This window comes from Pongo abelii, chromosome 22 (assembly GCF_028885655.2).
Source record: "Pongo abelii isolate AG06213 chromosome 22, NHGRI_mPonAbe1-v2.0_pri, whole genome shotgun sequence".
Classification (NCBI taxonomy): Eukaryota; Metazoa; Chordata; class Mammalia; order Primates; family Hominidae; genus Pongo; species Pongo abelii.
The window spans coordinates 30,517,867-30,538,325 of NC_072007.2; the positions used below are offsets into that span (position 1 = coordinate 30,517,867).

Below are 20,459 nucleotides of genomic sequence, written 5' to 3' on the forward strand. Positions count from 1 at the left end.
AACCACTTGCTAGACCTATTTGCATAATTAAAAGGGAGCCAATTGCTAATATCCAAGACAATGGGGAAAAAATCTTGAAGGCATTTCAGAGAACTTCACAGGAGCCCCTCCCTATCACAGGCCCAGAGGCCTAGAAGTACAGAATGGTTTTGTAGGCCAGGGCCAGGACCCCGCTATCCTGCACAGCCTCAGTACAATTCTCCCCACACCTTGGCTATTCCAGCTCTAGCCATGATTCAAAGGGGCCCAGGTACAGCTCTGGCCGCAGCTCTAGGGGGAGCAAGCTGTAAACCGTGGTGGCTTCCACATTGTGTTAAGCCTGTAAGTTTGCAGAATGCAAGAGTGAAGAATATTTGGCAGCCTCCATCTAGATTTCAGAGGATTTATGAGAAAGTCTGGGTGCTAAGGAAGAAGGCTGCTGCAGGATCAGAGCAAGCTCTTACAAAGGACCCCTACCAGGGAAGTGCTGAGGGGAAATGTGGGGTGGGAGCACTCAAGTAGTCCTCAATGGAGAACTGCCTAGTGGAGCTGTGAGAAGAGGACCATCTATGCCTGGAAAAGCCACAGGCACTCAATGACCTGTGGAGAGTAGCCACAGTGGTTGCATCCTTTAAAGCCACAGGAGTAAAGCTCTTTGCAAGCTACATGGGCAGAGCTGCCCAAGGCCCTGGGGGCTCACCCCTTGCACCATGTGCTTTGGATATAGGATATGGAGTCAAAGGAAATTATTTTGGAGCTTTGAGATTTAATGACAGCCCTCCTGGGTTTTGAACTTGAATGGGGCCTGTAGCCCCTTTCTTTTGGCTGATTTCTCCCTTTCAGAATGTGAATGTTTACCTAATGCCTGTAGTTTTATTGTATCTTGGAAGTAAATAACTTGTTTTGATTCTACGGACTCATAGGTGGAAGAAATTCATCTCCAGAAGAGAGAACTTGGACTTGGACTTGGGTACTGGGACTTTTGAGTTAATGCTAGAATGAGTTAAGACTCTGGGGGACTGATGGGAAGGCATTATTGTGTTTTGCAATCTGAGAAGGACATGAGATTTGGGATGGGCCAGGGGCAGAAAGATATAGTTTGGACATGTGTCCATGTCCCAGTCTCATGTCGAATGTAATCTCCAATATTAGAGGTAGAACCTGCTGGGAGGTGTTTGGATCATGGAGGCAGATTGTTCATGGCTTGGTGCTGTCTTTGTGATAATGAGTTCTTGAGAGATCTGATCATTTAAAAGTGTGAGGCAGCCCCCAACCCCACTTTCCCTCCATCCAGCTTTTGCCATGTGACATATCTGATCCCCACTTATCTTCCACCATGATTGAAAGCTCCCTGAAGCTTCATCAGAAGCTGAGCAAATACTAGCACCACGTTTTTTGTAAAGCCTGCAGAACCATGAGCCAATTAATCTTTTATTTATAAATTATCCAGTATCAGGTATTTCTTTATAGCAAAGCAAGAACAGCCTAAAACACAATAGTTAGCTAAGAAAATTAGAGGTAGACCAGTCTAGGTCAGAAAGACACACTCTTGTCTGTAAAGGGCCACACTGTAAATATTTTCAGCCCTGCAGGGCATATGTTCTTTGTTGCAACAACCCTAGTCTACTGTTGCTGGAGAAATGCAGCCACAGAGAAAAAAGACAGCAGGCCAGATTTGGCCCATGGGCAGTAGTTAGCTGACCCCAAGCTAGGAAAAGAGCAATTTAGGTATGTGTGAAAACCTTGATGCACAAAATCTGCACGTGTGGTTTATGAAAACGTACCACGTTCATTTAGCACTGCGCCTGAAACCGGAAATATATTTAAATTTATGATCTCATTCAATCCTTACAATGGTTTGATTGAGTAGGTAACATTATTATTTCCATTTTACACACAAGAAAATAGGGCCACAGAAATGTTCAGAAAATTGCCACCAGTTACATATTTGTAGATGACAGTGAGGGGACTCAGGCAGTTTGACTCCAGAGACCACACTTGTAAGAGATGTTCCGAAGAAAATAACGCTGTAATTCTAATTGAAATACTAAATTCTCTATTAATTTTGAATAATTGAGATTATTACACTACTTCTTTCTACCCAGAAACACATTTTCTTGCAGTTGTTTGTGTCTTATTTTATGTTTCTATATTACTTTATAGATTTCTTCATATGAGACTTAAAATTTTTATTTTTTATTTTAGTGTTTTAAAATTCTGTTACAGTTTTTATCACTAATATAAAGCAACTTTTATTTGCACTTTCAATTTAAATGTTTATTGCAAAATAAGTTTAATTGTTGATTTCAATAAAATGTTTATATTTTTCCAATATTTAGGATATTATTTGCTATTCTATTTTGTCACTTTAGCTTTCTTTTAAAATTTTTAATTTGTTTAATTTTTAAGAATGTGTGTTGTAGTTTATCATTTTTGTAGCAATTATTACCAGAATCATACCTTAACTCCTTTAAAACTTAGATTAAATAAATAATGTTGATTTGCTAATGATAAAATAGCATTGCCTTTCTATAATAAATCTTCGTCATAGTGCACCATTATTTTGATACATCATTGTTGTTATAAACATGATTTTATTTGAGATACTTGAAATTATACTCACATATCATATTGGCTTAAAATTAGTTTTAAACTAAATTATTTCAGACTTTGGTCTTATAGGCTTGCGGGTTTTGCAAATTAAGTGGAAAAACTGCTATTTTAAAGGCAAAAATACTACAAATGAACTTAAAATAATATGTTATTTTAAAAGTAGAAAAGTCTGTTTTTCTATCTTGTTCTCATATCTTGTCTTAATTTTTTTCCTAAGGAGAATTATAATTACCTTTCAATATCTTCTATTTTTAATTATTCCTCCCAAGTCAAGAGTAAAATTTCTATTTTGTCAGGAAGCATTCAATTTCCTATTGTTTTATAAATTTATTGTAATAGAATTTTAGGTGTTATTTTCTTATATTATCTACTAAATTGTCCTCTTTTTATGGTTACATTTTTTTCTATTTTATAATCTTGTATATTTTGCTACCCCATCACAGAAACACACAGTCATGTATTTCTTTAAGCTTATGATAGAACTTGTTGAATTTATTTCTTTCCCCAGAATTAGCTGCTGTTTATTATCCTTCAATAATTTATTTTATTAATTTTATATTTTATGTTTAATTCATTTTAAAAATTTACTTTTTAAAATACTGTAGAAAGAAATGTTCTTTCAATTTTTCTTCTTTAGTAATAATGACATTTAAGGTAATATATTTCTTCTAAGTACAGCTTTAACTATTTCTCATAGGGTTTTATTGTGAAAAGGTTTAACTTTTATTGCTTTCTAGATAATGTTATATCCCTTTCTGACCTAAACTAGAATATGAATCTTAATTTCTAAGTAGTTATGATCATATTGTGACCTTTTAAAATTTATTTTTAACTTTATTGGATTGTAGTCAAAGAATACTACTTATAAAACTTTTACTGTTTTGAATGTATAAAGTATTTCTTTGTGGTAATTGCTACAAAAGTTTCGTGGATATATGAAAGATTTTTGAGGGATATACTTTTTAACGATAGTCATTAAATCAAGATTATTATTAATTAATTAGCTTCTTTTTTATACTAGCTTTGACCAATTCTTAGAGTAGTTTATTAAAATCTCACAATCAAACTGAATTTAAGTCAAGTTCTTGTGTTTATTAATAACTCCCTAACTGTAGCTGATTCCTTATTTTTATGCATTTATGACTATTATATATTTTCTACTAATTGTATCTTTTATCATATATAATGTCTTATTTTATTTTGATTAGTAGATTTTGATTTAAATTCCACTTTAAATTATATTAATAGTCATTGTTCTTTCTTTTTATTTTCATTTATCTGACATCTCTTTTCACATCTTTATTTTTATTATTTCATTATTTTAAGTATATTTATTTTTAAAATGTAGCATTTTATTTATTTTTAATGTGTTTTTTCTGTATCTATCTTTTATGGGGATGATTCATTTCATTTTCAATTGTTATAATTAACTGGTACATCAGATTCTTGTCACTTTCTCTTTACATTAAAACTATTTTACATTGCTTCTCTTTCTCTTTTCTCTAGCTCATATTTATTCTGGATTCAAAATACATACTTTATTTGTTATTTTTCTTTGATCATTAAGAAAAATTATTGATTTTTAAAAATTTTATTAGAGGTTCCCATTTTTCCTTACCTTGCCCTCTTCGTCTAATTCAGACTTTTTTATATGAGAAAAAATTAAAAGAAATGAAAGAACCAGATTACCTGAAAAATAATTTTCCCAACCTAACTCCCCTATTTCCTCTTTACAATAAAACCTCCTCTCCAAAATTAAAGCACATGTTTTGCCTTACTCCTGCTTCTGCTTTCCATCCTATTCTAATTCCCTCATAAGAACATGAAAATTTGGTAAAAGCTTTGCTAACTCTTCATCTCCAACCCACGTCCTGTTTTCTAGGTTTGGTTGAAATCATTAAATGCTTTTACTGTTATTACAATGACCCCTAAGTATATCCTTTTAGTTTCAAGGCTCTGTATATTTAACCCTTATATTTATATTCTTTTTATATACTTCTCACGTTCTCACTATTTCCTCTTCATCTTTTCTTATTTTGAGTTTGTGTTCTTGCACATTTTGGGTATAGTATAAACATTTCTCATGTGTTTTTCTGACATGCGCTGTGGATGTTATGCTTCCTCAATCTTGGCTTATCCTCACATACCATACCTTAACTCATGAGTTAGCTCTGATGGTTAACTGCTGTTTTGATGGCCATTCAAATCTTGATTGTATCCCTTTTTCTCAGTACTCTTTAGAAATAATTTCTATTGTTTTTATTGACATTTAATGAAGTAAATGTCAGTTCTGTTCACTGAGACATTTTTTTCTTTCCCTTTTTGATGTTTTTTCTTTTTATGCAAGTTACTATTTAATTTCAAAGAGTCATTAGATGTTGCAGTTGAATAACTATCCCCTTTTTATTCATGTTAATACCCATCTTCTCTAATAACTTCACTTTTCTGTGTACATTATTTGTTTATACAGATTGATCTTTCTTTCTGATACAAGGTCCTCTGAGATAGTTAACTTATTTTGTTTTATAGCAGTTTATGTTTTTCAAGCCCCTATGCTGTATTTCATGCCTAACTGCTGAATTGCCTTCAAAGGTGGCACAGTTAGGTGGTGACTATGGTTTCTTCTACATGGGCTGTGGTGGACAGGAAGCCAAGGAATTTAGCTCCTTGAAGACGAATGTATAACAAGGCCCTGGCACCCCACATTCCTAGTTCAAGGTCTTCTTCTGCAGGTAGAACTTGGCCTACTCTTCAGCAACCTCTTCGACTGTTATATAATAGAAATGATGCAACTTGGTGACATCATTGTGGACTTCCTAACCTCCAAATCTGAAGTCAACACATCTGTTATGTTCAAACTCTGCTCGACCTATGTATCTCTAGGTTTTGCCCAGAGGTCCTCATTGCCACTATCTAAGTCTTCATCTGGCCCTTAGATACTAAAGTCTCACATATTTTTCCTTCAAAGGGTTTTTAGTAGAGTCCAAAGATTCCACTGTACTCAGATGACTACATGTCCGAGCATCTATATTTAGAAGAAAAAGATAACTTCGAGATAGGAAAGAAGAGCAATAGATTTGAATTTAGCTGTTTCTATGTCCAGATTTCTCCTTCTTAGAAAGACTGATGTGAATATCTAAAATAAAATTACAGTAATTTAAATGTTGATAATATTGCTATTTAAGTGTGCCTCTGGTTCTTTAAGATATTCAGTTCCAACAAAGCCTGAGATGCAGAAATAATAATACATATAATGATCAATATCTAATATTATATGATGGCTAACATTATTGAGCACTTATATAATGATAATTAATTTACATTTATAATTTATATTAATATTCACAAAACCCCTATGTGGTTGGTTCTACTACCTTCTTCATTTTACAGCCAAAAAAAGAGAAACAAAACTGGTAGAGAACTAAGTAAGTTACCCAATGAGTAAGTGGATTAGTAGATTAGTAGAGACTGCAACTAATGCCTGAAGTTTTTCTGCTCGGTGGTCCCCCAGCACAGCACGACCCAAACTAATTAATATAATCTAAGCAACATAATTCAAAGAGAATGAGCAAGAAAGCCTCTTCCCTAAAATATTTCAGCTTTTATACTTATTATTTCTACTTTGTTTTTTCCTTACTTTGAAATTTCCTCAAAAATATTTGAGCAAATTAATGATGAACTACATATCAAAGGCAATATTATTCTTTAATTAACAAAACTCCTTAGACTTTATTAACATATACTACTAGTTACAACTGGTTGCAAAAAGAAAACTTTAATTCCAAAAGGCTGATCTATCTTTCATGTCTTCAGAAATTCTGTTTGCTTACAATTGCAATGGATATAACATGACCTAGTTTTTGAACAAAATTTTTTAGTCCTTAATAATAAAGGGTGATGTAATAAATCTATGACAATTAAAGCAGGTACAATGTTATAGTATTGTACCAAATAATTAAACAAGAGTTTTTCTCCTCTTATGTTCTTTGATTGAACATCGTTTGCATTTTATAGGAAGACTTTCACATATTTGATCTAGTCTATGTGTAGAAGACACCCGGGAGATAGAAATTTTGGCTATGTGATAGAAACTATGGTATTTAAACTTAATGATGCACTTAGAAGCAACAAAGAAAAACTTCTTAGAAGGTTCTGTTTTTCTAGGGGAAATATGAAACTGAATATGCCACTTATTTTTGGGTATTCTAATGTGTTCTAATAATATCTCCAAATGGGAGGTAATTTCTATATTCCTGTGAGCTCTCCATTTGATCTATTTCTTTTGGAAGAGAGTAAATACTCCACACCTATAATGCCAAGTAGTTCTTAATTTACACTTTATTTATTATCTTTCTTATCATTAGAGTCTACGTTTATAGGAATATTTTATTTTCGTGGCTCATCTCTGTCATTAAAACAGATAATGTAACTACAAAAAGGAATATGATTGAAAGAGAATTGTTTCTTTAAGGTTATTTCACAAAGATATTTTTGAGACTTTTTTATTGTTTTTCTTAGATGGAAGGAAGTAGTGAAGATTCTGTGGAGTTTCTGCTAATAAAATGATAGAGTAGTCATTAGTTGTTTTATGGTCATTTAGTTGAAATCAAGTGTGCTACAGATTTATACTTTGAAGTATATGAAAATAAAAATGTGAGGTTAAATATTAATAGTCACTCCAACATCTGAAAGACACTGATAATTTGAATTAGTTTGTGAATATATAAAAGACACTTGTTTTTAGAAGTAATTTAGGTGCGGAATTACAGAACTTGTTAAATAGAATGACAGATGAGAGAGCAGCAGTGTCAACTGTAAACTTTTTGGTTTAGATATCTGAGTCACTACTACTTCCCCTTAGAAAGATAGGGAGAGTCAAATGATAAATAGACTCTGGATGAGAGAAAATAAGCTTAGTTGTGGATTTTATCAGTGAGTGTGACTTTTGGGTGTTCATATAGGAATATCAGGTAAAAACTTCAAAAGGAATGTGGAACTCAATAAGAATTATTTTTTTCAAAGAGACCATGATCAACACCCAGAATTCAGATAAGATAAAAACTAGAAATAAGTAACTGGTTTCAATGAGTCACATGCGGAGTTAGAGAGGAGTTTCGAATGCTCTTAGCTGAAGTTCAGCAGTGAAGGAAAGAAAAAAGCAAAACCTAATTTTAAAGGTACAAGATATAAAGATAGTAAAGATGAAATAATATCTCCTTGAGGGGAAGAAAATAAATATGGTTTAAGATTTCAACAGAAAAACTAAGAAGTTACAGCAAACAAACAAAACAAAAACCAGATAAAGGAGAAAAAGGAGGTCTTAGTGGTGATTTAAAATGGGAAGGCGCTTTTAATTTCCAATTTTTAGCCTAGTAGTAATTGTTTATGAGCAATGAGAGGCAAGTCAGTAGTATACATTAGGAAGGTGGTAATAGTTTTAAAATTTACATTGGAAAAGAAAAGAAAGGATATTAGAAATGAATAGTATTCAGAGTTCATCTGAATAAGCAATCATAAATTTCCAATAGATTCAATGTTGTCTTGTAGGTTTATCCAGTACATTTCCAACTAAGAAGAGCTGTTTTATTGATCCAAAGCCATTATATTGATCCAGAGTCAACAAAAGCAAACCAGTGGAACTTGCATAGGCATGACAATTAAGCTATTGTCAAGAGAATGACTGTCATGAAAATTCCAATAGGTAACACATTCTTAAAGAACAGGGAGGATGTTAAAGTAAAGGAGACTACAATGAGTTTGAGAAGGGTTCCTCTTAGGAATAAACAAAGTGTATTCCACACATAAAGGAGGCCACACAGTATGTATTTGTCTTTCTGGGTCTAGTGGTTGCCAGGAGCTGGAGTGAGGTAGTAATGAAGAAATGTGGGTCAAAGGGAACAAATTTCCAGTTATAATATTAATGAAATCTGTGGATATAATATATAGCATAGTGACTATAGTTAAAAGTAATACTGTTTACTTGAAATTTGCCACGATAATAAATCTTAAGGGTTCTCACTATACAGACATACATAAAAGAGGGTAACTATGTGCGGTGTGGTTGTGTTTATTAATTTAATTGTGGTAATATTAAACAATGTATACATATATCAAATCATCACGTATGAATCATGAATATATAATTTTCATTTATCAATTATACCTCAATAATGCTGAAACAAAAATTAAAAGAAAGAGAAAGGCAGAAATAAAAATGATTAAATTAGAGGAAAAGATAGAATATTTGGCACAGTTAAAGTTCTGGTAAAGTATATGCAGAAAATTACCTAAAGATATGAATGATATGAATTTGAAACTATTAATGGTAATTATTTTGTTCAGCACTATGTTGTGAAAAATTCCAAACATACAGCAAAGTTGAAAGAATCTTACCAAGAATATCTATACAAGCTATATAGGAATTTTCAGTTAACATTTTACTATAGTGCTTATCACATATGTCTTTATCCATCTTGCTATTCATTTACTAATTTGTCTCAGTGTTTCAAGAATCTCAAAGGATATTTCAGGCAGCACACTCCTTTTCTGTAAAAACGTCAGGTACATATACAGAATTTCTCATAATATTTTGTAAACTTATTCTAGATTTCTTTTATGTATCAGTAACTTTGTTTTATTACTGACATTTTTAAAAGATACAAAAAAGGCCTTTGATACAATTCAACTGCCATCCCTGAGTGAAAAAAATCTTAGAAAAATAGGATTAGAAACAATATTTGTGTGTGTGTGATAAAAGATACCAACAAAAATCATACAGCAAATATTATATTATGGTGAAATATTGGAGGCATGCCTCTTGAGATTGATAAAAAGAAAAGTTCACTTGTTACCATCACTTCAGTTCAACATTGTACTAGGTGTCCTTGCCAGTGGAATAAGAACAAACAAAGAAATAAACATATAAGGATTGAATGGCAAGAAATAAGACTTACTGCTTTGCCGGATTGCGAAATTGCATAGAAATTCCTAAATAATCAATAGATAAGCAATTGAAATTGATAAAATGATTTAGCAAAATCTTTGGCTTCATGCTCAATTTGTAAGTATTAATTTTGTTTCTATATTACCAACAACAAAAAATCAGAAAATAAAATAAAATTACTATTTGCAATAACATCAACAACTTGTAAAAGACAGAAACAATTCTAAATGGTAGGCAAAAGCTTGCTACAGAAAATATTTAAAAATTGAGTAATAAAAATCTCAAATAATTATACGTATTTTAATGGATTGATATACTTCGTATTTTAAGTTATTGTTTCTACCAAAATCTATACATGAATTCAACATCATAATAGATAAAATCCCAGGAGTGTCTAAGAGTGTGTGTGTGTGTGTGTCTGCGTGTGTGTGTGTAAAATTGATTCTAATATTGATTTTTGTTTTTTTTTTTGAGACAGAGTTTCCCTCTTTGTTGCCCAGGCTGGAGTGCAGTTGTGTGATATTGGCTCACTGCAACCTCTGCCTCCTGGGTTCAAGTGATTCTCCTCCAGAGTAGCTGGGATTACAGGCACCCGCCACCACGGCTGACTAACTTTTGTATTTTTAGTGGAGATGGGGTTTCACCATGTTGGCCAGCCTGGTCTCAAACTCCTGACTTCAGGTGATCCACCCACCTTGGCCTTCCAAAGTGCTGGGATTACAGGTGTGAGCCACTGTGCCTGGACGATTCTAACATTGATTTTTAAACACAAAGAGCAACCAAAGTTGAATGACTTGCACTGTAAGATGACATAATTTAGTATAAATTTATACTAATTAAAATAGCATGGTTAATTAAGACAATGTCATTTCTGAACAAAGATTAAAAATAATTGAATGAGACAGAATTGTCCAAAAGCATATCTACACTCAAATAAAACTCTTTAATGATGACAAAAAAGGCACTACAGACTAATAGATATTTATGAATCTTAGCCCTGTCTCACATCAGACATTAAACCTCATTCCAGGTGGAGGGTATTATATCTCACACAAGATAAAATCATAAAGCTTCCAGCAGATAATTCAGGAGAAAAATGCCATGAATTTGGAATAAGGTGACATTTCTTGAATAGGACAGTAAGTTCAAAATATGAAGAAATTATACAATGTTTAAGTTAGAAAATTTTATTCATTAATAGTTATTATTAGCAAGTGAAATGCAGGATATAGAGAGATAGGATACATTTCTCACCTATTTAACACTCAAAAATCTAGTTCCAGTTTATATAGAGCTATTCTCTAAGTAAGAAAAAAATGATAAATCAATCTTAAAAGGGGATAAAAAGCCTTAAATAGATATTTTACCAAAGAGGGTATCTACATATGCCATAAATATACAAACAAGTTCAAAATCTAATTAGTATCCAGAGGAAATCAAATTCAAAGTTCAATGAGATAGCACTATGCATCTACCAGAATAACTGAAAATGTGAAAAACCCCATAATATTGAGTGTTTGAGGTAGCACAGCAACTGAAATTTACACCTGCCATTGGGTACAACAACTTGAGTAACCTCACTGGCATTAATTACAAACCTGAACATAGGCACATCATATGATCCAGTAATTTCATTCCTGCCTAGCAGAAATGTGCACAAACTCATGAACTCAAACACTAGCAACAGCATTACTCATGATAGTCAAATTAATTTCCATAATAGCGAAACAGATAAGCAATGGTATTATGTATAATATCATACAATGGATTACTATATAATTAATTTTCTTCAGTAGTAAAACAGATAAGCAATGATATTATATATAGTATCATACGGTGGATTACTTTACTGCAATAAAAATGAACAAACTGTAGGTACACAATGTCTTGCTTGAATCTCATAAACATTGCTGTGGTTTGAATGTTTTTGTCCCCACTAAAATTTATGTTGAAACTTAATCTCCAATGCAATGGTATTAAGAGAGGTGGCCTTCAGGAGGTCATTGAGTCATAAGAGGTCTGTCCTTATGAATGACATTAGGTGCATTATAAAAGGGCTTGAAGGAAGGAGTTCACACCTTTTTGTTCCTGTTGTCCCTTTCACTATATAAGGCACAGGATTCCTCCCATACAGGATAGCAACAAAGTGTCATCTTGAGTGCAGAGAGACTGGGCCCTCATCAATTGGTGACTGGATCTTGGACTTCCCAGTCTCCAGACCTCTGAGAAAACAAATTTCTGTTCTTTATAAATTACCCAGGCACTTTGTTAAAGCAGCATGAACAAACCAAAATGAATACAACGGGTAAAAAGGGCAAAAAAAAAAAAAAAACGAAAAAGAAACTGATAAGCTTCCAAACTAATCTATGATCATAAACTCAACTAATTGGGTTCTGGTGTTTTTGGTCTGGATGGTAGTTTAATGGACATGTTCATTTTTGATACAATTTATTAAGCTGGCCAATTTTGATGTATGCATTTATTTTTATATGTATGTATGTGTATTTGAAAAGTCATTTTATCAGTTGATATAGTTTGGATATTTGTCCCCTGAAAATCTCTTGTTGAAATGTGAGCCCCCATGGCCGGGCGCGGTGGCTCACACCTGTAATCCCAGCACTTTGAGAGGCCCAGGCGGGCAGATCACAAGGTCAGGAGATGGAGACCAACCTGGCTAACACGGTGAAACCCTGTCTTTATTAAAAATACAAAAAAATTAGCCGGGAGTGGTGCCGGTCACCTGTAGACCCAGCTACTTGGGAGGCTGAGGCAGGAGAATGGCGTGAACCCAGGAGGCGGATCTTGCAGTGAGCCAAGATTGTGCCACTGCACTCCAGCCTGGGCGACAGAGCAAGAATCCATCTCAAAAAATAAAAAAAAGAAATGTGAGCCCCCAATGTTGGAGTGGGTCCTAGTGGGAGGTGTTTGCGTCACAGGGGCAGATCCTTCGTGAATGGCTAGACGTCCTCCCTGTAGTTATGAGTGACTTCTCACACTATTATTAGTTCCCTGAACAGTCAGTTGTTCCTCTCCACACTCTCCACACTCTTGCTCCCTCTGTTGCCATGTGACATGCCAGTTCCCCTTGACTTCTGCCATGAGTAAAATCTTCTTGAGTGCTCCACCAGAAACCAAGCAGGTGCCAGCAGCACGCTTCTTGTATAGCCTGCAGAACTGAGAGCCAGATAAACCTCTTTGCTTCACAGATTACCCAGTCCCAGATATTTCTTTATAGCCATGCAAAACAGACAAACACATCAGTATTCAAAACATTCACTAGTTACCTTGCTTATAATTCTATCATAATTATGTATTTTATAATTTCATTTTCCTTGATCTTTATACTTTCTTTTCTCACCAAAAGTGGTATTAAATTTTCATTAAATTTAAAAACAGTTTAAAATTATAATATTAAAAACATATGTTAAGAAAGACACATTTTTCAAATTTTCAATTTTTTTTTCTCCATTGCACGAGTAAAACATTCAGCTTACATATGGGGGCATCTCTCTAAGAACTTAGAATTTCAGAGTATCAGGTAGTAAAATGTTAAAAAGTTTTGAACATAATATGCTAATTTAACTTATAAGGGAATGGTAGCCAAAATATCAAAGTGAGTCGACCACAGTTATATAACTAATACATGGCAAGACTCAAATTTGCTTTTCTGACTATAAGTTCAATATTCTGTTCTTTGGTATTGTTTAATGCTTCCTAGAAACTCTCTTCAGATAGAAGGTATTTCTTTGATCTCCCATTTCTAAACTTGCTGCTTGTTGTGCCTTAAGATGTGATCTTCACTGGTGATAAAATTTTAGAAAGAAAAGTGCTTTGTCACTGAGGGTAAGCTTAAATGTAAGACTTGCATCTTTTCTCCATATTTTCTAACAGGGATATACCAAGTCCAGAGGAGAATAGTCAGTAAAAATGATTTTCTGTACAAATACAAAATGTAAGATTATATCAGAATATCAAATAACAAAAATAAAATTACTAACCATGTTTTCCTTGGAGATTGTAGAAAGAAATAATGCATTTTCTGATCATTCTATCTAAATTTATAATACAGCGATATTGTTTTTTGTGCTACTGATATATGTTTTAAACGTATAAATCAGACAATATTAAGAGCATTCTAAAACTATTTGCTAAGGCATCACTATGGTGAATATTTTTGTAAAGTAAAAACTCTTGTAACAGGAATAATCTTTCTTTAGTTCATCTGCTCGCATGTCTAGTTTTCTGAAATTTAATTTTACAAAACTGAAGAACAGTGGAAAAAAGATCTGAACAGATATCTCACCAAATAAGAAATCCAGATGGCAAATAAGCATATGAAAACATGATGAACATCATATGTCATTGGAATTTGCAAAGTAAAACAACCATGAGATAAAATGACACATCCATTAGAATGGTTGAAATTCAAAACACTGACAACACAAACTATTGCCAAGGATAGGATGGAACTGAACTCCCATTCATTTATGGTCAGAATGAAAAAGTGTACAACCACATTGAAAGACAGTTGGGCAGTTTCTTAGAAAGCTAAGCACCATCTTCTTGGTAAATATCCAGCAATCAAACTCCTAAGAATTTATCCAAATGTGTTAAACACTTATGTCCACCCAAAAATCTACACATGGATGATCATAGCAGCTTTATTCTTAATTGCAAAAAAGTGAAAGCAACAAAGATGTTCTTAAATAGCTGAATGGATAAACAAACTGTGGTACATCCATACAATAGAATATTATTCAGTGATAAGAAAGAAGTGAGCTGGCCTGGTGTAGCGGTTTATGTCTGTAACCCCAGCACTTTGGGAGGCCAAGGGGGATGGATCATCAGAGGTCAGGAGTTCAAGACCAGCCTGGCCAACATGGTGAAACCCTGTCTGTACTAAAAATACAAAAATATTAGCCAGGTGTGGTAGCGGGCACCTGTAATCCCAACTACTTGGGAGGCTGAGGCAGAGAATTGCTTGAACCCAGGAGGTGGTGATTGTAGTGAACCAAGATTGTGCTACTGCACTCTAGCCTAGGTGACACAGTGAGGCTCCATCTCGAAAAAGATAAAATAAAATAAAAAAGAGCTGTCAAGCCAGAAAAAGAGCTGGGAAAAACTTAAATGAATATTGTTAAGTGAAAGAAGCCAGTTTGAAAAGTCTACATAATATGTGATTCCAAGTATATGACATTCTGGAAAAGGCAAAACTGTATAGACAGTAAAGAAATCAGTAGATTTTTCGCACAGTGACACTTTTCTAAATGAAATATATATATATATATATATATATACATATACATATACATATACATATACATATATATGATATTATGCACTTGGCAAAACCCATAGAATGGTATAGCACGAAGAGTAAACCCTAATGTAAACTATGGGTGTTAGTTAACACTAATGTAATGCTATGTATTAAACTGTATCTTCTGTCATTCATATGTTAAGGCCCTAACACCAAATGTGATGTTATTTGAAGATATGGTTTTTAGGAAGGCTTTTAGGAGGTTATTAAGGTTAAATGAGGCCAGAAGGGTAGGGTCCTAAGCCTGTTGGATTGGTGACCTTATAAGAAGAAGTTCCCTTTCTGTCCCTCTCTTTATCTCTACACACACACACACACACACACACACACACACACACAGGCATACACCTTATGATAACTCTCTCCCTCCCCACAGACACACACACATACACAGGCATATGCCTTAGAATAAGATTCTCCGTCTCTCTGTCTCTGTCTCTGTCTCTCTGTTTCTCTCTCTCTCTTTCTTTCCATGAGCATACCTCAAGACATGTGAACACACAGTGAAAAGACCACCATCTTCAAGCCAGGAAGACACCCCCTACCAAAATCAAGTCATATTGGCACCCTGATCTTTGAAACTTCCAGCCTTCAAAACTGTGAGAAGATAAATTTCTGTTTAAGCCACCCAGTTTATGGCAGCCTGAGCTAAGACGGGCATCCATTTTGGTTCATCAATTGTAATAAGTGTAGATCAACGACAGCTATTAATAATAGATGAACTATAGACCTGGGGAGAGAGAGCATATGCCAGTCTTCTGTACTCTCTTCAATTTTTCTGGAAACCTAAAACGTCTAAGAAATGCAGTCCATTAACTTAAAAAATAAAATAAACAAAGAAACCCCCCACAAACACAAATATGTTTCCATTCCTCCATCAATCACTCCTTTAGCTGCCAAGTTACTTGACAGAAGCAGAAAATTCTTTCAAAGCAAATGTTGAACTAGTAAGAAGCCACAGATTTAAGCCTTTTTTCCACCAATTAGATTAGTATGACTTTGGGATATTCATCAAATCTCTTCAGCCTTCAATTTCTTAAACTATAAGTTATGATATAATGAATTTATTTAAAAAAACTTATCTTTTTTTATCTAACTGTATTTTTACTTTTTGCATTTTTATATGATTAAAGGAATATTGTTAGCTTGGGAGCTACAAGATTAGTTTACCAAAACATAAATAGTAAATTCAACTTTTCAAAGTGATGCAAAATCAGTGCCCTTGTTATTAGGGCTAATTGTTTTGGAATTTGTGATTGTGTGTGTGTGTGTGTGTGAGAGAGAGAGAGAGAGAGAGAGAGAAGAGAGAGAGAGAGAAGAGAGAGAGATGAAGAATTTTCAAATTTGAGTTGTGAATAAAAAGTTCATAGTTTTAATAATATGGGGTTTTGACAAATTTTAAAATGTGATAAAATGTGAGTTATCAAAACTGTAATTACTGAAATGAAATAAAGGCATATTATCTGTTACTAGAAAACCATTTGGTGGTATGAACAGTTATGCTTCTTCTCACTTTTTACTATGAATTCAATGAAATTATTTGCTTTTAAATCATTTTTTATAAAAATAATAGTTGAGATTTAAGACGAAAAGATATAATAACTATGGGAGAGACTTAAACATTTGTAGTTTGCATCAACATCAACAGATATTATGAATATTACAAACGAAGTATTTCTCCTCTTTTCATCCATTTTAGTGGTTGTTTAGCATTACATTTATTAACTTCTGACTTGATCAACCTAAAATAATCTGAAAAGACACAAAGTAGTCGTAAAAATATTTTCAGACCCAAATTATATGTGATTTCCACTAGGAATAGCCTATTCCAGCCTTCGAGAATCACTGTAGATCATTGTGTTCAGACTTCCTCTTGAGTAAATTTGAGGCTATTACCTCTGTAATTGAAAATTTTTAAGCACATATTTTAATTACCATTGTGTCATTAGGTACATGTGGTACTATTCCAGATTCAATCATTACACGACTTGCTGCTTGTGCTGTTGTTGAGCTTATGAAGAGATTAATGTAATAATTTGTCTGTGCTTTCTCTTAATTAATTTAGAATGTGCCTCATTCTCTTCCTTCTGTTTGATTGAAAATTAGCAAGAAACAGTCTAATGCAGTGTTTATAAAAGAGTAGATTTGGGGACTGCTTGCTCTAGATTTATTAAAATGCTTCAGGTTTAGCTGGTTTCAGATGGAGGAGCCAGGAGTCTTCTTTTCAAAACCCCCTCGGTGTTTGTTATGTATAGTAAAATTTGGAAATTCTAACGTATAGAAAGAAAAAATTTATGTCTATTTTTCTCTTTCCAGATTACCCTTTGAAAAAAGTAGCATATTCAATAATCTGGCATCTGCTTATTCAAGACATATTCAACGAATGTTTTCCATATTTCAGAAACTGCTGCATAAACGTAAAGAAAAATTGCCAGGCACAGTGGCTCATGTCTGTAATCCCATCACTTTGAGAGGTTGAGAGAGGAGGATAACTTGAGTCCAGGTGTTTAAGACAAGCCTGGGCAACATGGTAAGATCCCATCTCCACAAAAAAAACCTTAAAATTAGCTGGGCATGGTGGCACCGACCTGTTTTCCCAGCTACTCGAGAGGCTGAGGCAGAAGGATTGATGGAGCCCAGAAGGTTGAGGCTGTGGTGAGCTGCAATTGTGCCACTGTACTCCAAACTGGGTGGCAGATAAGAACCTGTAACCTGATAAATCAATAAGTAAATGAAAAGAATACTTGAGTCAGAACACTACCTATGGAAAATTCACAGACCAATACATTCTATAAGTAAACACCAACGGAATGGCTAACTTTCTTCAGCAAACAACAAAAAAGGTATTTTTCTAATCCAAGAAGATCAGAATGTAATCCTTGGAAAGGATTTTGATTCAAATATTACCCTTCTTAGAATTTTGTCATATTTGAATCAAAATCCTCTCGAAGGATTACAACATCAGAAATTATTTTAGAATGTTTCAGGTACTGTGTATAACATAGGTTATCTGTCACTCAATCCATAAGATATCAAAATGAAGTAAATAACATTAGTTTTGCTTTCATTTCATAGGTGAGAGTGTGGAGAGATGAAATGCTCCATTCAATGCTGTACAACTTGTAAGTTTACTGCCATAATTTGAACCAAGACCAGATGCTACTGTCTTTGAGCTATTCTGTCTCCCTATTAAAAAGGCAGAAAACCTCACGTAAAAAAAGGGAAGACTGTTCTAAAATTTCTAAATTGCATTTAACTACACAGAATCTTTAGGCTCTTCTAGGAATTACGACAAAATGCCAAAGAAAAGTTGGAAATTGTAAATAAACCATGCTGAGCTTAGGGACAGATCGTGAGATAAGTGATAAATTCTTATTTAAAGTCTAACTTTGACACACACTTACCTTATAGTCTTCGTATCATCCCCTGCAATCCACCTCACCATTACAAGAGAATGGACTGTCTCTTGCGGAGTCATAATATGAAACATCCCTATGCTATGGAGCCTCCCAAAGGTCTATTCAGGAAAGGTTGTTATGCTTTTGAAAGCAAGCAAACACATCTTAAGGGAGTACAGAAAGTTTGGTGTTAATGAATTTAGTCACTATTTTAAAATATACGTTTTTTTCTTAATCAATTATTTTGGCCAGGCATGGTAAGAAGCATAGCTAAACAGCATTTTGAGCAAAGCAAACAGGGGACCTACCCTGAAGGAGCTTAAATATAGTTAAAAGAGTAACATAATAAACAAAATAGAGAAAAATAATTGCATTTAGTCTGTTCTTGCACTGCAAATAAAGGCATGCCCCAGACTAGATAATTCATAAAGGAAAGAGGTTTAATTGACTCACAGTTCCACATAGCTGGAGAGGCCTCACAATCATGGCAGAAGAGCAAGGGACATCTTACATTGTGGGAGAAGGGAGAAGAATGAAGGCCCAGTGAAGGGGGAAGCCCTTTATAAAACCATCAGATCTCGTGAGAACTAACTCACTATCACAAGAACAAGATGAGGGAAACCACCTCCATGATTTAATTATGTCTACTTGGTCCTTCCCACCACATGTAGGAATTATGAGAACTACAATTCAAGGAGAGATTTGGTTGGGAACACAGAGCCAAACTGTATCAATAATACAAATAAAAACTGAAATAACAAACCAGATGATCCAATAGAGGAACGTGGTCAGGAAAAACAGCCTGGCAGACAGACATAAGCTGAGGCCTGAAGGTAAGAAGAAACCACATAGGCAGGAAGGAATACATGTAACAGACCATGTCAGGAAGAAAACAAACTAAACAAAGTTGAGGAGGGTTGGGAAGATCTTGGGCTTTCTAACAACTGGTGGGTGGCAGATTAGCTGTCTTGTAGCATGATCAGGAAATAATGATGCAGAATGTAGTTGACATGAATGAAAGAAAAACATTCTTCATTGGAACCTATGATGGTTAATTTTATGTGTTAACTTGACAAGTACATAGTACCCAGATATTTGGTTAAGCATTATTCTCAATATTTCCGTGAAGGTATTTTTAAAATAAAATTAACATTTAAAGCAGGAGACTTTTTAAGTAAAATACATTCTCCTTCATAACGTAGGTAGGCCATATTCAATTAGTTGAAAGCCTTAACAGAGAAAGACTGAACTCTGCAGAATAACAGGGAATTCTGTCAGCAAAGTGCCTTCAGACTCAAACTGCAACTCTTTCTTGGGTCTGTAGCCTGCAGGCCTAATTTGCAAATTTTGAACTTGCCAGCTCCCACAATCATGTGAGCTAATTTCTTAAAATAAATTTCTCTATCTATTTATCTATCCACATCCTGATGTTTCTGTGTCTCTGAAGAACCTTGACAAATACAAAATCTCTAAAGATAACCTGAAATTTGATTAATAGCAAAGTGCCTGTAGATCCTTCCATTGGAAAGAGGTGAGATGACTCTGGGACATAGTACAGGATCTGGGAGGCATGTTGACCAAGACTCACAGAAGATGGGACTGATTTTTTTGGTCTTTGAGTTATGAAAATGGCTACTTTTTTTGACACTTATTATTTATTTACAATTCTATGATTCATTTCTCTTATGCCTCAATGATATGGCTTAGCTTTGTGTCCCCATCCAAATCTCATCTCCAATTTTAATCCCCACCTGTCCAGGGAGAGACATGGTGGGAGGGGATTGGATAATAGCATCAGGCTTCCCCCTTGCTGTTCTCATGACAGTGAGGGAATTCTCACAAGATTTGATGGTTTAGAAGTGTGGCACTTCTGCCCGCGCTCCTGTTGCTGCCATGTAAGACATGCCTTGCTTCCCCTTCAACTTCTGCTGTGATTGTAAGTTTTCTGAGGCTTCCTCAGCCATGTGGAACTGTGAGTCAATTTTATTAAACCTCTTTTTTAAATAAATTACCCAGTCTTGTACAGTACTTCATAGCAGTGTGAGAACTAACTAATACACTAAATTTTAATACACTATTATTTAAAGTCTAATTTTGACACATACATCCACATAAAACAGAAAAAAAGTCTAATTTCTTTTATCACTTAAGACAGTAAGAAAAATTTGTGTGCTATGTTTATGAAGATAGTACTTGGAAGGAGAAG

At 34.2% G+C, this 20,459-nt stretch overlaps 1 long non-coding RNA gene across 2 annotated transcripts in view; it reads left to right on the forward strand.

The window, feature by feature from the left end:
• The first annotated feature begins 8,271 nt into the window (after positions 1 to 8,271).
• The window catches only part of LOC129052382 (uncharacterized), a 51,135-nt gene continuing 38,947 nt past the window's right edge, over positions 8,272 to 20,459 (forward strand). The window contains exons 1-3 of one of the 2 annotated variants that reach the window (XR_008517388.2): positions 8,272 to 8,410; positions 17,257 to 17,385; positions 17,931 to 18,210. This is a non-coding gene — a long non-coding RNA (uncharacterized LOC129052382). Of the gene's footprint in view, positions 8,411 to 17,256; positions 17,386 to 17,930; positions 18,211 to 20,459 lie in introns of those variants that run through there. The other variant, XR_008517387.2, reaches the window with a different exon arrangement.